We start from the raw sequence: 16,964 nt of genomic DNA on the forward strand, positions 1-16,964 counted from the left end.
CATTTTGGGGGTATATATTTAAAAGTTTGAAGTAAAAGTAGTTTTATTAAGTGTGAATTGTAAAAAATTTTTCATTTAGTATTATATCAATTTGAGGTTAAAAAGCTATAAATAAAATTAACTGGTTTCTACTTTTCTACTTGCATTTGTTGAAATTGCTAATTCCGACACCATCTCCATAGTAACAAATGTGCTTAGAAAGCAGAAAAATAGGAACACTCAAATAAGGCAAAAAGAGAAGCAGGACGACTCGTGGTGAAAAATAATTTTTTTTATTACACTGCCTTTTCTGGAAAGATACGTTTGTTTATAAAAATATGTTTATGTAAAATTGCAAACTACCTGAGGTTTTCTCCAGAAAAATGTTACTTAGTAGATAAATATAAAAATATATTACTGATGCATTAATAATTTGGCTTCAAGTAACTTGAACTTTTGAATTAAGTTACAGCTTTGGGGAAAGGCAGAAGTTAAATTATATGACATAAATGTACTACTAATGAAAGCTGATGAAGACTGTGAAATCGCCACATTTGAGTCTTGTCAAGGTCAACTGAGAATCCAACATAAAGTGTTTTACTTGAAGGAAGTTGCCTTCTTTCCCTTGAAAATGTTCACCTTCTCGATGGGAAGCTACTGGGGGAGGGAGAAGTTGGAATCCTGCTGGGTCTTGGTGTACTCAGAGGTGCCCCCCAAGAGCTGCTCAGGGCTTCGCAAGGTGAATTGGAATTAATTGCAGTTTGGGTCATGCTATAATTACTTTCTGTTTTACAAAGATATTCGTTGTCTCTTATTAAATGACCAAACATCAAAAAAAATTTTCTGTTCCAGCTCCTCATGCTTCTGGAGCAGAGAGTTTGGAGGTATCTCCTTCCCTGCAGGAGGAGCCCGTCCCCCATGGCTGGCCCCGGGGGAACTTTGCCTCTGCTCACTCACTGGAGGTGAATTTCTCTGGTTTCATTATGGATTTTCTGGAAAGAAGGGAAGGGCCTGGTACCCCTATCTTGCAGCCTAAGTAGATGGTTTTAAAGTCAGACATCTGCAGCTGTATCTAGCCAAATCTTTAATAACAACCATCTTCCTAGTTTAACCATCATACATAGAACCTTTGAACTCAAAGATTCTCTGTAGAAAAGTTTCTTTCTTCCAGTGAGATTGGACCATACATCTAAGTCCTATAAAGAAAAAGTTTTGGGAAGCATCTCTCCGCACCCCTAGCTTTCTTACCAAAAAAATCACCTTTAACTTAATCTTACAAGTAGAGTTTTGTTTTCAAGATGGTAGATAGCACAGAGTGTCTCCTGCTTCTCCTAAGTCTGTTTAAAGCCAGAGACATTCAGTAGCAAGGGAAGGGCACCCTCTTGAGGGGCTGGGCAGCTGACAGGCAGCCCACAATCTCGAGGGTGAAGCCTGGCTGCTCTACGATGGACTCTGTCTCCAGATGATTCTGCCCATCTGTAGGCTGATATGAATCTTCTGGGCATGTTTAAGGCAGGTGAGACTAAGCTATCACATTTGGCAGGTTATGTGGATTAAATGCATTTTCAACTATGAGGTTTTTGACTTTTGCTAGGTTTGTTAGGAAGTTGTACCACCATGAATTGAAGAGCATCCGTTTTGCACCTTTGGGTGGATCTCTGAAGAACCCTGACAATTGCAAACAATTTCAAATAAGCCTTGTGATATGGAGCATATTTATTAATCCTAAGCAATTGTATCATTTCCATGCTCAAAGTCGAAATGCTATGTATATTAAATTCAGTCACACTAATTTACTTATTTTCTAGAAACCTTGTTCTAATATATTACCTTCAATTAATAGTAAATTACAATGGGAATGCCATAACATTTCTTGTTATATTGTTATCAGTTCTCACCATTGGCAGAAATTAAAAGGGGCCTCAGAACCACATAAAGGCCCTGTCCCTGCACCAACAGTCCTGGGCTCCCTGTCACCCTCCGAGGTTGGAGCCGCTGCATGATTTTTTCTCTGCTCTACCTGTTCCCACGGCAAGGCATCTGCCCTCTGTCTCTAAGCCTCAAACGCCCGGCATGCATCCAGCTATCACCACACCTGTCCCCATTCTTGACGTCATGACAGTGGGCGACAGCCTCCTGGGCTCATGTCCCCTCCCCTCTGCCCTTCCCCGCTGCTCTTCCCTGTGAGCAGGGTCTTCCCAACACTGCCTCCGGCAGCCCTCACCTGGTGCCGGTGGCGCTGACCCAGGGGTGGCATGTGTGCTCTTGGACTCTGGACAGGTCTTCCTCTGTTTCCCTAAAACTCATCAGTTGTGAAACTCAGTTTATCTAAGACTCAAAGCGACACCCTGATGTGGCCCCAAGCCCGGGGACCTCATTCACCTTCCTTGAGTGTTTCAGTCCCTGGTTGACAGCTATCATGTCCAAAATCACTCTGCAAAGATTCCTGATGGCTTCTATGCACTGTGGACGATTCCTCCAAAAATGAGGACTCTTCAGCCTTCAATCCCTGACCCCTGCCTCAGCCACCTAGTCCCTTGTATTAAATTTAGTCACACAAATTCATTTATTTTCCAGAAACCTTGTTCTAATATATTACCTTTGATTAACAGTAAATTACAATGGGAATGCTGTGAAATTTCTTGTTATGTTGTTATCAGTTCTTACCACTGGCAGAAATTAAAAGGGGCCTCAGAACCAGACAAAGTCGTTGTACATTGTAGCCACACCCTAGAACGTGTTTGCTAACTTAATTATATTATTCCAAGTTCATAAACGCAGCGACTTCTCCCCTGGGACAGTCCCAGCCCCAACTGCCTCCAGCTCCCCTTCCATTCTTTCCTGGACACTCCTGCAAGTCATCTTGAAACAGTTGTGCCTGCTGTCTGTGTGGCCCCCTCCCCCGATGGGTCCATGCCTTACTCATGGGTGACTGGCTCCCTTCACCCGCTTCCTTGCCCTGAGCTCAGGGGTGGCGTTTTGTTCTACTTCTCTCAGTGCTGCCCACATCAGGAGCAGTGCCTGCTACCCCAGAGGAAGCCAGGAATATCTGTTGAATGAGTGAATGAATGCATGAATATGGTACACAAAAACTTCTCAAATTGTTCATACCATGACTAAAATAAATATTAATTTAAAAATAATCTCTGTTAAACATAAGGCCAAATTTTGACTGATGAAGAATTTGATGGATTAGAAAGAAGACACGATTTTTATCATTTTGTCTGACAGAGATGAACTCAATCAAACAGTTATTTGTTTTTTGAAAAAAATGAATAAGGAAAGAGTTCAAAAGTATTTTTCCTTCATTTTTAATTTAACTGATTAAAGTATTAGCTTTCCGGGTGAATGTTTTACAGTGCTTGTGTTCTTATATCTCTTTTCCTATTAATGTACATACATGTTCTGTTAACCTACCCTGTTAACCTTACTCAGATACGGGTCCCTGTGCACTCCCATGTTAGCCACACACAAATGGACACACACAATGGCAAGACAGTAGCTACTGTTAATACTTGTCTATAAATCATTGCATAATTTTAGTTACAATTAAAGTCTTTCTGTCACGATACACCACACTCATCACTTCAGTCAGAGCTATCTATACCTGAAGTTATCAAGGTAAACTTTTATCAGCAGCTACATAAGCATAAAGTTGCAAATGCAGATATGGTGTGCCCATAGAGTATCAAACTCCTGCACCAACACCTCCTGCGTCCCAGCAACAGACACCCAGAAGTTCTGATTGTGGTATAATGGGACGAGAAAATGACGGGCATTCAAACCACAGCACAAAACTCTACAACGGACTTTTGGAAATGCTAGAGTCTGTCATCTTAGATGCAGCATGAGACGAAGCCTTTTTAGAATCTTAGATGTCTTCTTTGAAGTGACTCTAGGTCTTTCTAAATATTTGCATTGATAGTATAAATGGACCCATGATTAACCATCTTGGGGAGAGATGGTGATTGGGTGATGGGAGCCATGGCTAGCCTTCTTCCCCCCAAAACCCAACCCTAGCTTCGTATACAGGACGGCACTTTGAAGACGATTGGTATCTGTAGTCACTTTAAAAATAATTCAGCTCACAACAAGGACTCTGTGTTCCCAATGCCTCAACCCCTACCTCTATTTTGGGATGCAAGCCCTGTTATCACTGAACAGAATGACATTCACAACAGGTACAACTGACACATGGAAATTTATTGGATCAGTTGCACTAATTGGATATCTGTGCTTGCAAGGATGATGACACAAGTAGGAGGTGTTTAAACATGTGAGTTCAGAACCCTGTTTATGGTCCATTTCCATGGAAATGAGGAGCAATGGCAGTTTAAGTGCAAGGCGCCTGATAATACACCAAAGGCAGCCCCCAGACTGAAGGAATGAAGCCTCGAACAGAAAATCTATGAGGAATAAAAGAAAACTGTGTTTTTCTCACCTTCCTGCATGTAAGATTTATGCAAGCAACTCCCATTAGCACTAATGAGAGTTATGTCTGTAAATCTCCCATGAAATGACAAGGATATGAGCCTCATCCATCACTGTGCAGATATCACAGTTTCTGGGGCAGGCTTCTCGCAGGCAGGCTGCAGCACTATGATTGCTTTTGCCTGCCCTTCCTTAAGGTGCTGAAACAGCAAGCCTCCTGCAGCGGGCCTGGTAGGGGAGGCTCTGGGAGGGGTGTCCCTGCAGAGCCATGCAGGAGGCCAAAACTCCTGTCTGCAAGTGCTTTGAATAATTCAGAGAGCATCATCAAAATCACCCACCTGCTCATGAAACTTCATTAGAAAAATAAAATGAATAACCTCAGCCTGTGGATGGGATCCTCTTTTGCTCACCCCTCACTCTCATATTTTATTTTTTCTTAAGAGAGCATGCAAAGCATTTTAAATAAGTTCCCAGCAATGAAATGTCCCAATTTCCTATCCTCTACTCATGTAGTTGTACTGTGAATGCATCAGAAATTAGACAAATTGCCTTTTTCTCAAACAGGACCTATATTTTTTGCCTCAGTGCCTTTGCTCAGCTGGTGGAAGATTCTCTCCCCACTATTCTCTCAAATTCAACAGAATTATTTGGATCTCCAGGCCAACTTTCTTCTTTCCAAGGACCTGGTGTCCCTATGTTTGGCACCAATGATATGGCTCCATCTCTCCCTCCCTGTGGTCCTCCATGGATCTGTCTTAGCGACATCCCCAGGGTGCACATCCTGACCTGCTGCAGGGTCCTTAGCTCCTCCAGGGCCACTGTCGCCTTCTGTATCTTTGGGACCCTTTTCAGATTCAACACATTGACTTGCACATGGTTTCTCCATGAAATGTGGTGAATATAAACATGAATAATTTATTTTAAAAAGGAATGTACATATGCATGGCACAGCATTCTTAAGGATTCAAGAGATATACTATGAAAAGTAATTTTTCTTCCCGGGCACCCAATTCCCTCCCTCTGGGACAACCTGTCCTGTGGTCTTCTTCTGAAGTTCAATGCATTGACAAGCATCTATGCTTGTCATGCTTTTTAAAACACACAAATCATAACATTACATGCATGGTTTTTTCACCCTGCAAATTTTGTTTAATATTATATCTTGGGCTAGGTTTATATAATCTCCTTCATTAAAAAATAAATGTATCATGCTCCATTACATGAATGTAGCATGATTTATTTCACCCATCTCCTATGGATGAATAGTTAAGTCGTTTCAGAATCTTGTTCTTATAAACAAGACTTATAATGAATGCAATAAAAATAGCCAACATTTCTAATACAAAAATGCTTGCTATGCAACAAGTGCCATTTTGACTCATTCCATCAATGTTTACCATGACTCTCTTAGGTATAAATACTGTGATTATTCCTGGCATACACAAAAGGAAACCACAGCAGGTAGAGACCAGTAGCTTGTCCAGGGTGAAGCCACACTTGGTTCTGCAAGTGCGGTCAGAGGTCTTGCTTTTGGCTTCTGCACTGGCTGTCTATTTATAAATGCAACTTTGCTCTCCTGTGTGTGAATATTTGTACACTAAATATCTAGAAGTGGAATTACTAGTACAGAGGATACACCCTTTCTGAGCTTCATTGATATTACTAATTATCATCTATAACCCATACTCTCCAATAGTTTGCTATTGGCATGCCTGACTACTGTTCACTGAGAAGGAAAGAGAGCCATGACTTAGTGACTCCACTTGGAAGTCATGGTGTCATGAGTTTGAGCAGCTTTTCTAATGTCAAATTCATTTTTATCTCCTCTGAATTGTCTTCCATATCCTTTGCTCATTTTTAGTTAATATTTTTATTTGTTAAATGTAATATGTTAATAAGTCACTAATTTTACCCATTTATGCTATATTTTAGTGAAGTAATTTCTTATTTATTTATTGGTATGATATTAAAGCAATACCTGCACTAAAATTTCCACCTTTCTACATTGTCTTGAAAGTTCTTTTGACTCAGCAAGATTTATTCATTTCATTTCTGCAGTATCTACGTTTAAGTTTAATGTCTTACATGGGACCTAAATATGATCTTCATTTCACTTGGTCAGATGCTATTAATTCCCACCCACAGATTTTACACTGGATTTTTTTATTTATGAAAGATACCTATGATATTAACACTAACATGATTTTTATCCTGGTCAAATTAGAATATGTCCACAAGACTAATGAAAATGATACATCTGAGAAGAATTGCTTCACCTAACAAAGTCTACCCCCAATGGCCATTCTAGAACCTTCTATGGAATGTGGGTACATGAAAATTCTCCTTCACAAGTGAAAAGAAAGATTATGTATTACTAAACATTAATATTCTCTGGAAGATACATTGTTCGAGGCTTAGCATATTGAATAAAGTCACACATTTCTATTTTTGGAAGAAAATTTAAAAGCTCAATACTGATTTTCCACGATAAAAATTTGGCTAACTACATTTAAGAAGGATTATTGACTTAAGCAGACAACGAAGTCTACATACTAGCTTAAATGGAAGATGCTGCTAGTTATTTAAATACGATATGCTTCTCCAAACATACTAACAACAGTAAATTTTTATGAATACGATGGTATATAATCGTTTTAAAATTAGAACTCAAGGAAATAATGTAAACTACTACTAAGGAGAAAATACGAAAACAGTGAAAAAAGTATCCAGCTTAAACCACCACAGTACCATTTCCCAGCAAAGGATGCGGAACACAAATTTCATTCCAGGTTTCTAGAAGAAAGATTATCTCCAGGGAATTTTTAGAGGTACCTCCTTCAAGACATGGGGCTACCCCAGTAAACTGTGGAGTGTGTCAGACCTTGGACTGTGAGCCTCTTGGAGGCACAGACCTGGCCTTAATGCAGATACTGTGCACCAATCACCTGCTCTATCCGTGTGTCTGTTTCTCATTTTGTGAAGGGGGGATAGAGCCTGATTAGTCTGATGTTCAAAACCATTAGTGCCAGTAATCTGAGGAACCACTTTAGCCCACTCCACAGTCTTCCAATCCCTTCTGCCCTGAGCAGAAAAAAAAAAAAAAAAAAAAAAACACTTATAAAAGAATTCTGATGAGGTCAGAAACTGATACCTCTTCCTGAGATTTATGTGAATTTGTGTAGCTCCAGAAAAATGTTGTGCTTGCTTGGCAACTTCAGGCTTAGAAAGTTTCCTACTTCTGTTCCAAGGGGAAACGGGAACAAGGGCATTCAAGCTTAGGAACTCTCGTGTGGAAAATCCCTTTGTGTGAAGCTTCCATGAACCTGTGGGGCACTGGACACTGCTGGGACACCTCAGCTCACACAGCCCCAGAAGGAGCGATAAGGTTGTGCCACACACCAGAGGTAGGTAGTCCATGTGCTGACTCCACTAACTACAGCAGGACTCTCAGAAAAGCAAAGAGAAACGCATCTCTGGCAATCCCCTGCCTCCCATCCTCCTAGGTGGACCTCTGGTATCTAAATCCCTTAACAATATCTGACTGCCCCTTAGATCTGAATCCCCCTAAGTGGTCCGTGGCCCTGAACCACATAGCCTCCTTTCCAACTTTGCTTACATCAATGTGTCCCCTGACTTCAGGCACTTGTCCTCAGTTAGGAGGAAGGAGGTGCCATGATTTGCAGTTTCCACCACACTCCGGAATAGGAGGACAGGGATCAGTAGTTTGGCATCCTACTCTCCTATAGGGTGGTGGTCCGTGACTTTGATAATACAAGTCATGAGAAATGCAAATTTCTACTATTTCCTAAACTACAGTCCAGAAAAATAAAAGCTCAATTTTATTTTTGACTATCCATAATATTTTATAACATCACATTGCAGTAAACATTGTTTTAATGAAATCATAGCAATTATGATAGAAGCAACACAAATGAATCACTTGGAAAACAATTGAAAAGAATTCTTCCATGACTTAGGGAGGATTTTCTTTTCTTTTCTTTTTTTTTTTGAGACAGAGTCTTGCTCTGTTGCCCAGGCTGGAGTACAGTGGCATGATCTCAGCTCACTGCAAGCTCCACCTCCCGGGTTCATACCATTCTCCTGCCTCAGCCTCCTGAGTAGCTGGGACTACAGGCGCCCGCCACCATGCCCAGCTAATTTTTTGTATTTTTAGTAGAGACGGGGTTATACCGTGTTAGCCAGGATGGTCTTGATCTCCTGACCTTGTGATCTGTCCGTCTCGGCTTCCCAAAGTGCTGGGATTATAGGCTTGAGTCACTGCACCCCGCCAAGTTAGGGAGGATCTTGACAAAGCAAGACTGAAAATTATTTGATTGCTTTCTGGGGAAACATGTATGAGGATGATGACTATAAAGTTACATTAATGGCACTGCACCACTAAAGCAAAACAATTTGATTTGGCAGCAACCTAGCAGTTCCACAAGTTCTTTGTATAAATATACACACAGTACATTATCTACGCACACAAGTGCATAGATATATTATGTATATGTATAATATATATAATATATGGTTATGAAATAGACAGAAGAATAATAATGTGTAATATCTACATATGGCTTTGTAGAGATAGTAGAAAGTTAGTTCACAGTAGTTAACAACACGGGCTTAGAAGTTAAAATGCCGACATAAATTTGAATCCCATCTGTGTCATTTATTAACTGTGTAATGTTAGACAAATTAAACTTCTCTCTACATTAATTTTTTCCTAATATAAATTATGAATATAGATAGATCAATAGGTAAATAGACCGACAGACAGACATGGTTTGGGTCTGTGTCTCCACCCAAATCTCATCTTGAATTGTAGCTCCCATAAGTCCCACATGTTGTGGGAGGGACCCAGTAGGAGACAACAGAATCATGGAGATGGATTCACCCACACTGTTCTCGTGGTAGTCAATAAGTCTCATGAGATCTGATGGTTTTATAAGAGGTTTCCCCTTTCACTTGGCCCTCATTTCTCTCTTGCCTTGCACCAGTTAAGACGTGGCTTTCGCCTTCTGCCATGATTGTGAGGCCTCCCCAGCCACATGGAACTGTGAGTTCATTAAACCTCTTCTTCTTCATAAGTTGCTCTGTCCCAGGCATGTCTTTATCAGTATTGTGAAAATAAACTTATATATATATGTAAATAAACATATATATATATATATAGTACTAGCCTCATAGGGTTTTTTTTTTTTTTTTTTTTTTTTTTTTTTTTTGAGGATGAAATGAGACATGGTGAATGGTAGTTTTAGAACAAAGCTTGGTACAGAGTGGATGCTTAATAAATGGTTAGCAACTATTTTCATCTTTTCTAGTTTACATTTGGTTCATGACATCCATCTCATTTGACCATTTACTTCTGTTTTACAAAAAAAGGAACAATTTTTTTTGTAGAGATTTGCCCAAAAACAAGTGATCATTGGCAGTTACAGGACTACCTTATGACATTTGTTCACTGTTTTAAATATATTTATTTCAAAGGGTCAAAGAATATAGATTTATAGAGTTGGAGCTATTTCAGCAGATTTCTCCTTCTGGACACATGATACGCTTTTCTTTAAAATAGTCACCATTCAGAACACAATTCATGTAGTTTTTTGGGAAACAGATACTGATTTTATTTTAAGGAAAGTCTTTAGCATGGAAATTGGATGCAGAGTGTGATTTTCTCTTTGGGCTCTGGTTCAGGGGAAATTGGATTTCCTAGAGCACCAGCTGCGGAGGCGCCACAGGTGTTCACGGCTCAGCAATCACAGTGGCTAATTGGGACACACGAGGACAGAAAAATGCCCTAAATCTGAATCTTGTTCTATGGCATTTTTATTTCTCCCATAAGATCAAGCCCCAAAGTCCTTCTTAAGTGGAGATGCTAAAGGAAGCTAGCTGCTGCAGACAGAAAAGATGACACATGGTAGGGAGAGCAGTGCACGGGAGGGAAGAGCTGAGAGCCGCAGAAGGTAGCAGGACTTGGGGTTGTGTGCAACAGCTGCTGCTTTGCAGTGGCGGTGGTGCTAAGGCCCTTTCCATATGAGTGTTTCTGATTCTGAGTTGTAATCCGAGGGTAGGACTAGCAGAATAATTCCTGGAGTCTACAGTTGGACAAACTGCACAACAGCTACTAAAATTGAATTCAGAAAATTGAATACAGTAACATCAGACTTTGGGGGTAGAAAGGATGGTGGGCAGATGAGTGAAAGAAAGTAGTCATCAATTTCAAGGACTGAGAGGAGGTTTGCAACTTCTTACAGAGGACCATCCTGTTCTACGTTCCATCTGATATGGGAGAAATAGAACCACATCCCATTCTGTCTCCTGTGGGCCACAGAATGCAGACAGTACCTATACTCATTTTATAAACACCAAACCTAAGCCATGGGGAGCTAAGCCCTTTGTCCTAACATGCAGCTGTACATGAAAACTGAATAGTATTCCACGTCCATTACTTGGTGCTTCCTATCTCTGCGTTTTGTATTTTCTTCTCTCAAGCCAGCCACTTCCAGATTTATTCATCTAATAAACTAATCTTTAAAAATCCACTTTTGGGGGTGATCTCCTCTCCAAAGTCCTCTTTGATTCCTCTGCTCCTAGTTAAGATCTCTTCTGTGTCCTCCTCAACAGCTTGCACAGACCTCTGTGGCTTCACTGAGATGTGACTAAGTACCTAATATGGCCCAGGAAACATGCCCAGCTCGGGAACACAGAAAGGAATAAGACACATTTTGCACCAAAGGAAAGACTAGTCCTTTCCATGCCTTATGTTTGTTCAATGTGTGAAGTCTTTGAGGGCAAGGACTGCATCTCATTTATTTTTATACATCCAGACACAAGAGTTCCTGGCACAAAATAGGTACTCAGCACTGTTGAAAGAATGAGAGACTGATGAATGATAAATACGCACTTAGTACTGGTGACAGAAAAGGGTAGTGGTAAACAAAGTCTGTTCTTTGAGTGAAACGTTCATCAGGTCATTTCTAATGCTAATTTTTAAATATTTTTCTTAGACTTGAATATAGACTTGAATTAAGGAGTGAAATTAAAGGATCTTGGAGTTCGTGATTTGTGCTAAGTCTAGATCCTCAAACATCATTCCTTCCCACCACATTGTACACTAGCCTTCTTTCCAGGACACATGGGCATGCTTCAGGTGCTGTCTTGGCTACTTATTAATTATGTTATCTTAGGTTAGTCACCTAAGCTCTCTGATCTTCCCTTTACTGACCTCTGAAGAGGGAATAACAGTCACACCTTCTTGCAGGAGAAATTCGTGGTTGCCAGTGCTGGTACTTATGGGGTAGGGCTCTATCAGTGATAAGTTTTATAATCTATTAATGGACATAGTTGGGGTATTAAGCATGTGCTCCGAGCCTCTCTACATTGTTAGTATTCATGGTGGTCTTGGATGATGCCCACCACATCTAAGTATCTAAGCTTGGTTATCTTCTAGTCTCTTGTCATGAGCAATGAAGCCCTGGATGCCAGGGTATGTTCAATCACTGAGATTAGGTGGAACATCCCATGCCATTGTTGACTTTCTACCTAAGAAATTACTGCTAGAGAACAAAGCCTTTAAAATTACTGCTAGATAATTAAGCCCTAAAAACAAAGCTGAGTTTTTAAGAAACTAAACAGATACAACATCTTCATCTTTGGGGCAGATTTTAGAAAACTTTTTATTTGATATTCTTATATAATTGCTCATTACTAATCAAACCAGGCTCAGAAAAACTAGGTAAAAATCTGAACTTTTTTTCCAAACAGAAATAATTATTTAAGGTCATGGTACATGCTTAAATTGCCTATAGAAATTCATTACCAGAAAATATAAGAAACCCTATTTCTGTCTCGTTAAGAAACTTAGCCATATGATCTACAAATTCAGTGCAATCCCTCTCAAAATCTTAAGGTCATTTTTTTTTTTTCAGAAATAAATCTATTCCAAGATCCATATGAAATGTTAAGAGATCCCCAAATAACCAAAACTGTATTGAAAAAGAACACAGTTAGACATTTCATACTTCCTGATTTGAAAACTTACAACAAAGCTACAGTAATCAAAACAGTGTGGTACTGGCATAAGGACAGAGATACAGACCAGTGGAACAGAATAGAGAACCCAGAAATAAACTCCTGCATATATGGTCAAATGATTTTTGATAAGGGTTCCATAACCATTTAATGGAGCAAGGATAGTCTTTTCAACACAGAGGATACCCACATGCAAAAGAATAAAGTTAGAATCTTACCTTAAACCTGTAAAAAGAAAATTAACTCCAAATGGGTTAGCAACCTAAACACAAAGGCTAAAGCTATAAAACTCTTAGAAGAAAATAGGAAGGATCGGCTTCCTGACATTGGATTTGGCAATGATTGATTGGATGTGATACTCAAAGCATAGGTTAAAAAAAAGTAGCTAAATTGGACAACATCAAAACTTAAAAGAAAACAACGAAATGCTAGTGTGTCAAGGGACACTGCCAACAAAGTGAAAGGCAACCCATGAAACAGCAGAAGATATTTGTAAATCATATATATGATAAGGAGATAATATCTGTAATATATAAGAATTCCTACAACTCAATAACAAACAACCGATTAAGGCAAAAGACTTAGACATTTCTCCAAAGACGACATGCAAATTTCCCGTAAACACATGGAAAGATGCTCAACATCACCAATCATGAGGGAAATGCAAATCAAAACCACAATAGGATGGCACTTCACATCCATCAGGGTATCTATTATTTCAAAAAAGTAAAACCATAGAAAAAAATAAGCATTGGCCTGGATATGGAGAAATTGGAACCCTTGTGAACTGTGGTGATAATGCACCACTTTATGGTGCAGCCACTATGGAAAAGAGTGGCATTTCCTTAACAAATTAAAATGCAATCTGATCCACATGATCCAGCAATTTCCTTAACAAATTAAAATGCAATATGATCCACATGATCCAGCAATTCCACTTCTGGGTTGATGCTCAGGAAATGTGAAATCAGGGACTCAGATATATATTTCTACACCCAAGCTAATACGAGCACAATTCACAGTAGCTGAAAGGTGGAGGCAGCACACGTGTCCACCGACGGATGTACAGTGGACTATTATTCAGCCTTAGAAAGGAAGGATGTTCTGACCCATTCTACGACATGGCTGGACCTTGAGGGCATTATGCTAAGTGAAAGAGAGCAGTCACAAAAGAACAGATACTGTACCATGCCACTCACACGAGGTAAGTCTAGTGGTCACATTCACAGAGACAGAAAGCATTCTGCTGGGACCCAGGGAGTGTGGGGGAGGCCTGGGGAGTTAGTGTTTAATGGGGACAGGGCTTCAGTTAGGGAACGAAAAAGTTCTGAAGATGGCAGGTGGTGACCATTGCACCACTATGTGAATACATTTGATATCACTAATTACACATTTGAAAACTGTAAAAATGGTAAACTTCATGTTACATGTATTTTACTACAATTATTTTGAAAACAAAAGGCTGTAACCTGAAGTTTTTCAAGAAGCATGACTCCCAGAGCCCACAGTGGCAGCAAGGGAGGTTTGTCAATAGTAACTGACAGAAACCTACAGGAACCCTGGGTAATGCAAAAGAGGCCATAATTAATGACCTTCTTAACTTCCTCAAATATGAAATATCCCAAAATAGAACTAATAATGTACACAGGGATCTGATTTTAAAGAGGCTTTGTACAAAGGAGCTTCTCTATGACTGCTGAAGGGTGAACAAGGCCTATTAGTATGCTTATAAATTCTTCTTTTGGGTGATGCAACTAGATAACAGAAGGCTACTTGAGTTTATGTTTGCCAAGAGATTATACATTCTGACTTTATATTGAATTGTTTATTAAAAGCAAGAGGTGTTGTATTCTTTATCAAATAAAATGCTGCTTCATTCACAAACATATATTTATGCTTTTTCAAAGTAACATATTTTAAGGTAAATATGCAAAATGCCTGTCTGCATGTAAAGCTTAAAATAGTAATACCACATAGAATTCCTCACCTTTAGGTGGCTCCTCGGATATCCATATGTCTGTGAGACCAACTGGAACCTTTCTTGATGGAATTTTGTTGATAGTTTGAAAGATGCAAACACTTGATTGAATTCAATAACTACATTTTTTTCATCTTCCACCAGATGTGGCCACTCTAGAGAAGAACAAAAAGGCAGAATAATGAGGCTGATATTCATAATAAAAGCAAAACCCTAACTGAGGGATGTGATTGTTAGGTCTTTAATACATTTGCTACAAGTAGGCAATAAGGCCAGGCTGGGTGCACAGACACATGGAGATGATGAGACACACAGGGATGAGATGCATGGGGATGACGACACACATGGAGATGATGAGATGCACGGAGATGAAACACTAGGAGATGAGACACATGGAGATGAAATACACAGAGATGATAAGGCAAATGGGGGTGATGAGACACATGGAGATGAAATACTAAGAGATGAGACCCATGGAGTAGATGAGATCATAGAGACACATGGGGATGATGAGACACGTGGAGACACATGGAGATAATGAGACACACAGGAAGAGATCCATGGGGATGATGAGACACAAGGAGATGAGACAGATGGAGATGAGACACAAGAGATGATGAGACACATGGAGATGGAACACACAGAGATGATGAGACGCATGGAGATTAGAAGCATGGATATGAGATGCATAGAGATGAGACACATGGAGATGGAACACACAGAGATGATGAGAGGCACGGAGATGAGGTGCATGGAGGTGAGAAGCATGAAGATGATGAGACACATGGAGATGATGAGATGCATGGAGATGACAAGACACGTGATGAGCATATGGAGATGAGATACGTGGAAATGAGATACATGGAGATGAGACATAAGAGATGATGAGATGCATGGAGATAAGATGAGAGGGATGGTGGCGACAATAACCTTGTGTCACACCCAATTAATTTCCAATAAAACATTCCTTATAGAAAAACCTTTTAGAAAATTAATGAAATTACTATTTGTAATATAAAAAATACACAAAACTATAAATATATTCTTATAAAACTAAGGGAGTCATTTTTATGATTGAGTCTACAAAGTATTAAGATTATAAAATGTGTAGAGACAAATTACAGAAGCATAAGTGATGTATCTGCACATGTATTTCATAGTTAATATCAGCAGGTTGTCATGCGTGTTTGTATTTTTGTCCTTCTCAGTTCAAAGGATAGCAAATAAGTTGTGATTTCCACATGAAAGATTTTACAAGAGCATGCTATTAATTAAAAAGCAAAACAAAATGCAACATCTTGAGTAATAATTTAAACTTTTTTATTTGCTATGGCTATAAAGCAACATCCAAATAGTGTTTAAAATGGGGTTTATGTATAAACCTCTATGATTAATGTTTATATAGTAGGCACAGTTATTTCCAACACATTCTGAGATATTACTTACTAAATTGACTAAGAAAGGTTGGGATGGTATTCAATACAGTGGCTTTATAAAAATGCAAGTTAATTTTCACCATTTGAAGGACACCAAATAGACAATTTTAAATAAATATTATAAACAAACCAACATAAAGCAAAATGAGTGATTGAGAAACAGTAGAATTGGACATTAATAATCAAAGCCACTCTAATAGATTGTCAGTACTATGCGTAAAACAATCATAATATTTTACTTTCATAAAATATTATTACATTAATTTACACAATGACTTACTCTACTGGTAATCCTAAAAATTCATCTCTATCAGTTTAAGCTTTTTAGCATGTTCTATAGATTCATCGCGTTGTCCATCGTTGTTTTGGGAAAAGTGTTTTTTCTATTCTTCAATGTTCACAAAGGGTAGCAAGGAGGAAGACCTGGAGACCATCAGGCCACTCCTGTGGGAGCAGCTGCAGTCCCAGTCCCTCAGCGGCAGATATGACTGACCATTGTCAGGAGAGGGACAGGTTTTTCATTAAAGTGATAAGTATCTACAAAACAGAATTCGTGGACAAAATGAAAGGTTTTATTTGGAGCATGCTCTCTTCTCCATGCACACATTCACAAATCATGGAGTCAGAAGTGTCCTTCCCATTCCCAGGTGAAACAGCAAAGCACCTTCAGCCTCTTATCAGGGCTGCTTGTCCAAATATTCCAGTTTAGATGCTCCTGGTTCCTTCCCTGGGTCCCTCAGGCTTTCTGGAGTGAGGAGACACCCTCACAAACGTGAGAACCCCTCTTGGAGGAAGGAGAGTTAGAGTAATTGCTGGAGATGAGACTACCTTTGTTCCAAGATGCATTCCCATCTGGGAGTCATTTACCAGATGTAGATTTAAGAGCCACTGAAAAATGGACTATAGGCTAAATGTCCTTGCAGGGTATATGATGCTGCTTACTAAATGTGTGTGTGCGCATCCATCCATCCATTCATTCATCTATCATCTATCTATTTATCTGTCTATGTGTGTCTGTCTGTCTATCTATCTATCTATCTATCTCTCATCTATCTATCTATCTATCTATCTATCTATCTATCTATCTATCTATCTATCTATCT

The 16,964-nt window shown here is 39.4% G+C and overlaps 1 protein-coding gene across 11 annotated transcripts in view; it reads right to left on the reverse strand.

The window, feature by feature from the left end:
- MYT1L (myelin transcription factor 1 like) overlaps positions 1 to 16,964 on the reverse strand; it is a 537,379-nt gene that overhangs the window by 249,766 nt on the left and 270,649 nt on the right. For all 11 annotated transcript variants that reach the window (XM_023192653.3, XM_023192656.1, XM_023192648.1 and 8 more), the window contains one exon: positions 14,435 to 14,580. The gene's annotated coding sequence lies outside the window, so the exon portion shown is untranslated. The remainder of the gene's footprint in view (positions 1 to 14,434; positions 14,581 to 16,964) is intronic.

This window comes from Piliocolobus tephrosceles, chromosome 15, assembly GCF_002776525.5.
Source record: "Piliocolobus tephrosceles isolate RC106 chromosome 15, ASM277652v3, whole genome shotgun sequence".
Classification (NCBI taxonomy): domain Eukaryota; kingdom Metazoa; phylum Chordata; class Mammalia; order Primates; family Cercopithecidae; genus Piliocolobus; species Piliocolobus tephrosceles.